General features: G+C 31.0%; 1 pseudogene; it reads right to left on the bottom strand.

The window, feature by feature from the left end:
- The window catches only part of LOC106300123, a 77,787-nt pseudogene extending 76,521 nt beyond the window's left edge, over positions 1–1,266 (bottom strand).
- Positions 1,267–7,980: the final 6,714 nt, after the last annotated feature.

The following is a 7,980-nucleotide window of genomic DNA, read 5'->3' as shown; positions in this document are numbered from 1 at the left end:
TACAAATAAAACTAAAGCAATATTTTGTAACGTCAAAATAATAAATGAATAAAAATAAAATTATGTTAATAAAATAGATTTTAGATTTTAAAGACTTCTAATTCATGTAATATTACAAAATTCAAAATTTGTTTATTACAATTAATATACCATTAGATATATTGAAATAATATTCTAGATCGATATTCAATTGTCAGTTTTCAACTATTACAGGTAAAAAAAATATTATTAAGTACGTTTTTTAAAAAGGGGTTTTATATTTTAAGTAGGTTATTGGAGTACTTTTTATTTTCGTGAATTTATTCGAGATGAGATTCCGATCTTTAAACTAAGATAATTTATGTTCTATACATAATTATATTTTTTTAACATAACTCTAAAATCTCGGACTTGATTCTTCATATTTTATTAGTTAATTGTTACACATATAATAGAAATACTTATTTCAAACTAAAAAAATAAAAAAAAATCAAATTTAAAAATGAGTTATATATAGTTTAATATACAAAAATTCACATACAAATAAAAATGATAAATATAACAAATTTAAATATATTATCTCCGCGTTGAGCAAAGAAAGGATCTAGTATTCTATAATATACAAATCACAGCTAGGCCACAGTGGCTTTAATAACTAAAGATAATTTGTCTGGACCCAATAACATATTAATACAATGATCCCGCAAACTAAATGGAATAAAAACCCTATAAACTAAAATATGTTTGCCTAACTTTTCCTTTTTTTTCTAGGTTTGTACACTTCTGTTTTTTTATGCTAAAAGAAGTTTTTATTTTTCTATGTTAAAGCATCACCTAAAATATATATTTTTCTATGTTATAAATATACAATTTAACTTCTTTTCTCAATTGTTAGGCTTCCATTTTAATTTTGTTTCAGGCCTCCGAATTTTCCGGGCCAGCCCTCTGGAAGAAATGAATAATGGGTTCGCCAGAAATGAGATTAGTGGGTTCTCCATTCACGACACGCTCGATATAAGGCCTGACATCTTCATAGGTCACCACCAGTACGTTCTTCTTGAAAAGCTCTTTATCAGAGCTCCCATGGAGAAACCGTCGAAGATATTCTGTGTTCGCATTAACTTTGAGTATCTCATCTCCTCTAACATATCTTCTTGTATTTGCTTTGCATTCATCGTCAACTCCTCTAAATCCATGATCTCGGTGCTGAGATTCAAATTTGGGTTTTCTCTCTTGATTAGCCTCAAAGTCAAGGGTTCTATTTCTATATGTAGATGAATAACGACATATCAATTGTTTAGAATACGTCTCGCACGAGCGAAACGAGTTGATTTAATTAGTATCGAATCATTACACAACCTGTTCTAATCAATGCTTCGAAACCGTGTAAATCTATTTGATTAAAATATAAAACTGATCAAGTATATTTTGAACCATCAATTACTAAATTAATTTACAGCCTGTTGTAATCAATCATAGCTGTCGATAAAAAAATATTTTATTATTAATTGATCATATGATAGCTCTTAGAAATAAATTTATTCAGGAGAAATCATAGGGGTTAAAAACAGTGCGATGTCTTACATGCCAAAATGAATTTTAATTTCTTATTAGGAATTAACGGATATGTGAATGAATGTAAAATATATATATATCTTAAATTTTAACTAGTATTTACAACATAAATGTACTTTTGTAACGTTAAATTTTACTATTTGCTTTTCTTTCTCTTAGATATAAGTGTACTCTTGTAACATTAAATTTTACTATTTGCTTTTCTTTCTTTTAGATATCATATAGATATCATAAGTGTATCGCATATTTAAAAAAAAAGTCATGAAACATAATTATTTTATATATTTTCTATTTGAGAAATTAGGGGCCATGTACATAGTAGAAAAAATATTAACTTCGTACACATAACAAAAAGATAGCTACAATATGTTATATAATATGCTGAAGGTGACAAAATTACTCTTGCTTGCGCGTTGAAAGTGGGTTCTTTTCTCTTTCTTGAATAACGAAAAATCATTTTTACGACTACTCCATTTGAATGCGGCAGAAGGGGTGGCATTGGATATAGCGGTTGGGAGTCTTAGTCTACGAAGGTTAAAGGTTTATATGGTGAATCACGTGTGTTCGAAGAAAAAGACGGTGGTTAGGGTTCCGGTGTTTGTTCCAATTTTACGGCGAACCGATTGAAGAGAAAACGACAAAACCATTGTCATTATCAAATCGAAACGCCGTTTATTTTACAGATCCGGTTAGAGTAGGTACCGGCGAGGAGGAAAAAAAGTACAATAACAACAATTGATTTTTATTGGCAATTCATTTCCTTGTCGTCTATGTTGCTCATGAAAACCAAAATGTTAAAACTGTGTCACTGTTAATTATTTTTTGTCGAACATAGTTAGTGGGTGTTACAGGGGAGGGTGAAGAAGATGAAGTATTATACTATACTATATGGGACACAAAATAGTATGGTTCCCCAATATAGAAAAATAATGGCAATGACTTTCATGGTAATAGTATAGGTTATGGTTGAATTGTATGCATATTTGATGTGTGCTCCGCCTATCGGTTTTGGCCAGTGTCTTTGTGTGATCTGTGAAGACCACATGAACATCGTTTGTAGTATAGTATAGCATGCATGGGTGTGATAAAATGTATTCATGTTCGTGTGTACACCAAGGTAAATAATGTAAGCAAAATAATAGTGTTTTGTTGCAATTAGCCATGTACTAAGCCACATGATATGTATACCAATTTGTTTTGTCCTTCCCAACCACAGTTGATGTGCTTTTGCTGCATAGTTCCAATAATTTAATATAGATAGATCTATATACATTTGTGGTTGAATGCATGTCTCTGCATTGTGTAAATTTTCTGACTATACTATATGAATTTTTTTAGTAATATAGTGTACAAGATATGTGTATTTTTGAAAAGTATAACTACGCAATAGATGAAACTCAACCTTGTATCTAGTTAACTCCTTCGTATGACTATACTATATGGTATGTAGTATAATATTTTTCTTTCACTTACATGTGTTACCTGTGAACTTTTTCAGATTTAGTGTGTTGTGACGGTTGTTCTCCTGGAAGTCAATGCGACAGTGCAACTTAATCGGTGCGACACCTTCAGAGAGGCCTCCTTTGGCGTCGCAGCACATACATGTGCGGTTGCAGCATTCTCCAGCTTCAGTTCGAACCTACTCACGCAATGAACCATTTTGTGTTGTTTGATTTCATCTTGCATCACTCTTATGTATTAACCAGTGATGTTTTTTTTAATTTTTCCAACATAGTGCTTCTCTCTATTTTGTAATCTTTGTTTCGTGGCTACAACGTTGGGACAAAACTAAACTTGGTTCCTAGTACGGTTGTTATATACGTTAACATTCCCAAACTGTCACACCCCCCCAAATTGGTAAAGCCTTGTGAGCATACACATAAATAAAAAGCTTGTGTTTGTGTCGAGTATTCTATATTATGTCGTAACCATGTATAGTATAGTCATATATTGGATGAAATCCAACCTCGCAACTAATTCAATCATTTGTATGATTCTACTATATGGCATGTAGTATAGTATGACAGTTTTATCTTTAGAGTGTCAACATCACGCGCACGCGTCTGGAAGGAGATTTCGGTCACGTTTGTGCATAAATTGTCCCATTTGTCCCGCTTTACTGTAGCATGGACATATTTTTCATTCTTTTGCATCTTATAAATATTCAGCAAATTCACCATTTCTATTTTAACTATGATAATAAGTAGATGATTGTTTTTAACTGCAAGAATTAGGTTAAAACACAGAATATAGATTTTTTACGATTTTGGGTGTTATGGATTTATTGACATTTTTGTTTCTTTCTTTTTTATAATTATTTATTTAAACAGGTAAAAAATATATTTATTTACCGCGACTAAATATATCTTGAGTTGGTTAGACATTATAAAAATCTAATATTAATCTTTACTATTTATAAAAATAATCATTATTTTATTTTTAATATGTCTTTAACAGTATAGTATTCAGATTTTAAATTTACCAACATAGTAAATATTGGACGAAAAAATAGTAAATCACTTTGAAAAATTGATACAAAAAAAATAAAGAGCAATTATTTGATGATCTAATATTTTGAAAATTGTTCATAAATCAAATAAATTATTTTAAGGCATAATAGCTGGATTAATCAATTTGAAATTGTTCTTTTAGTTACAACTGAAGTGATATAATACTATCTTATAATTTTCAGTATATGGTGCACATTAATGTTTGTATAATAATTTATGTTATGTAGTCTTGTATGACATTATAACTTTCGTATAATTCAATAAAATTTTAGTCAAAAAAATTAATATATTACAATTTATTTATTTTATGTATTCCAATAGCTGGGGTTTTTTTATATTTTAACATATATAAATATCATTGTACTTAAGTTTAAATTTTTAATAAAGCATAAGCTAAAGAGCCATCAACTTCATAGTTATTTTTCTCTTCTTTTTTTACTTTAAAGTTTTGGGAGTGTGAGAGGTGAGGAAATGTAATCCATGTATGAGTTATTAAATGCATCTCATACCTGAGTACATTTGTTTGTGTTTCTTTTGGATAACAAAAAATACATATGCAATACAAATAAATGTTCAAGTATTAGAATTTATAAGCTTATCCTTTATTCTTTAGTTTTGACAAACTAAGCTTTGTTATCTATATTACTAGGGGCATTGACCACGCGCTTGCGCGGGTCTGTAGACGTATTTCTTGTTTCATCTCATTATTTGTTAGGGTTACTGTAGCTGTGAATTTTGCATTTTGGGTTAATCATTGTTTTTCAAGTTTTTTATTGTTATAGGGTTAGAGTTGTGATGATGAAATGTGTATGCACTGTTCTCCACTCATGAAGGACTAAATTGTGTTAGTAATCTGATTGATATAGTTTGTGGTGTTGCTTGCTGTGTCACTGAGACTTATTGTTTGTTTGTCTTTATAATTTGTTACTTGTACTGTTGAGATTACATAAATTATATTAAGGTTGTTGAGAGTACCTTTTGTTTTTGTATATTTTTTTCCAGTTTAGTTGTGTAAGTTGTGTATATTAAGTAGTAATTTTTTTTATTCTTATTATGTTGGTTATATGTTTTTTTTATTTTTAAACTTGTTGTTTTTACCGGACCTTTAAAACAAATATGTGAAGACTTGTAGAAATAATTATAAAATGAGTGACAATTAGTATTTGGGCCTTAATGAGTTTTAAACAAATATATGTATTTTTCATAAGAAGACAATAGCATTGGCCTGTTGACATTGAACATGTAAGTTATTTTCATAAGACAAGATGAGTGAACAAGTGGAGATATTGTTGCCGCCTTTGTGTCTGTTGGGATTGTCTCTTGTATCTCCTAGTGTGGTTGTGTTTGTTTCTCTTCTATTTGATGGGTAATATGTAAACAAAAATCATTGTTAGTTGTATTTATCAGAGTTTCTAACTTACTCTGTTTTTTTTGTTTAGGTAATTTCACTGATCTTGGTTGTCGTCTTCGTCTTCTTCGTAAGCATATGTGAAAGTAAGTTTGTAAATTGTTAAATAGTTGGCCGTGTAGTTTGTATTTGTTTAGCTGGCTCAATGTATGTGTCGTTGAGTTTTAGTTGAGTTGATTGGTTTGGTATATTTATTTTAAAGTTTATTTGTAAGATTAGACAAATTCGTCTTTTTTGGGATTCTAGTTTTTGGTGTTTTGATTGTTTGGGTTATTGTGGTTTCTTTTAAACAGTAAAATAAAGATTTGTGTAAAATTAGATTGATAAGTAAGGGAAATAAATAGACGACCACAAATCTTGGGTAGGAAATATTTTTGATTATTGATGTTAATACAATATAGACAGTAATATAAGGGGAATTATTTGTTGATTGTTTCTTACGGATCAATGAGGAGACGGATAACGACTCGAGTTGTTTCTTTGGTGAGGCCAGAGCCCTGGACAGTACGGATTTGCCCAACCACATCTGTGAGTTTAAATATCAGTTTTGAATCAAAACATAATATAAACCCAGATGCAATATGATAATATACCTAGGAGTTCTAGGTTTGTGTTCGCAATCACTTGGAGATTGTCGAACAGTCTAATCTTGACTGAAGATTGATCTCAAGAGCACCCGTGATGACTTCATCAATAATGGTTAGTGAGATGAAACGAATGAGGAATGAATGATCAGTTATCTTGTACATGCTTTGAGCACCTAGAAACCTCAAGACGGCCGACTTTCACAATGGAACCAGCTTTCAAAGATGACATGTAATGATTAGCACGTCCGACGGAAGTAAACCCATGAATCACGAAATCTGTAAATAATATTATTCAACAAACAATCAGCAAATCAATTAAACAATTATATTAAATAAGTGTGATAGATCGAAGATTAACTTACCTTTTCATCAAGAAAGAGAACCGTGATTCCCACAAACTCCCTGTCTTTTTTGAAGTTCAAGGAATCCCAGAAGCGAGAAAGCCAGAGGCTATACTCTGACTACTACGACCAAGACGGATAGATTCGAAGGTTGAGTGACGGACGCCGGGACGCCGGTTTGATGAACTGGAGAGACAGAGAGAAACATTTTCTAGAAGTTGGTTAAATCTAAGAGGAATCAATGAGTTTTGTGGAGATGCAGATTGAGTTCATCAAAGATGAGAATCATATATATAGGGTTTACATAGGGGCTACAAATCATGAACATTTATGATCAAGCGATTTAAGATGTGGACATGAAGAGTTCACTGGTGAAAAAATAGATTACGAACAGACACACGGCGCAACTCTGTAATTCAGACTTGTTTGAGACAGTGATGAAAAGAACTTAAACTCATGTTAAACGACAACAATTTACAATATGAGAAAACTATAATTGTTGCAAACTTGAGCTTTTTCATATAACGTGATGAATCTCATTTAAAAATGAAACTCATAACGCACTTGTAGGCCCGACCCTCAAAGGAAGCCGAAGAAGCAAGAGCTTTTGACCTTCATAAATATATATTAGGTTCGACCATCAATGTACCAAGTATCATTTAGCTTAGTGGTATAAATGTTGGTGTTTATATCTCAATAACCCGGGTTCGAGCCATGGACTTGACACTTTTTTAAATTGGACCCACAAAACGCTGACGTGGCGCGCTGAGAAGTGAGCAAAAATTTAACTATTATATTATAGATTATTCGAGAAGTAAGTTAGTTTAGTTGTCTTGTTCTTCATAATTTTAACTTATTTTGTTTATTTGTCATGATTTTAATAAGTGTAATTAATAGTATAACCAAAAACAAAAAATTCAATGATCTCAAAAATTATTTATTATATTTATTAATTATTAATGAATGTAATATATGAAGAAATTTTCAGAATATTTATAATATATGAAAAGTTTTTTAAAAAAATTAAAGTAATAACAAGAATATCTATTTTGATGAAAAAATGTGTCATATAAAAATAATTTGATGTTTGATTTAAGCCAGAGCTAGTCTTAGAAATATGAGGGCGGGAAGCAACAAAAACTAAAAGGCCTATTAAATACTAAAAATAAATAAATATATGAAAATAAAGAGAAGGACTCGAACTCATCACATCCCGAAGTCCACATATGTACAATAACGAAGGTGGCTAAAGAGAATAATGACATATCGGCCGAATTAATACTTACCATTTTGCGGATAGTAGCATGTGCTTCATCCGCTTCCGTTAAAGGCTAGCGCTGGTTTAAACTTATCATAATAGATCTTTAAATTATAATACATATTTTAATAAATAACTATAGCATCATTCATGGAGCCAGCAGAGGTTATGTTAAGCCAGGAAGGGGGATAAGACAAGGAGACCCGCTGTCCCCGTACCTGTTCATATTCTGCAGCTAGGTCCTCTCTGGATTGTGCTCAAGTGCTCAAAGAAAGTGTGACACCCGCCACTTTCGAAATATAATAAATTGATAAAAACGGAA

Source organism: Brassica oleracea, chromosome C6 (genome assembly GCF_000695525.1).
Source record: "Brassica oleracea var. oleracea cultivar TO1000 chromosome C6, BOL, whole genome shotgun sequence".
NCBI classification, from domain to species: Eukaryota; Viridiplantae; Streptophyta; class Magnoliopsida; order Brassicales; family Brassicaceae; genus Brassica; species Brassica oleracea.
Note: the sequence above shows the minus strand (reverse complement) of the source record. Positions and strands in the feature narration are given on the sequence as shown.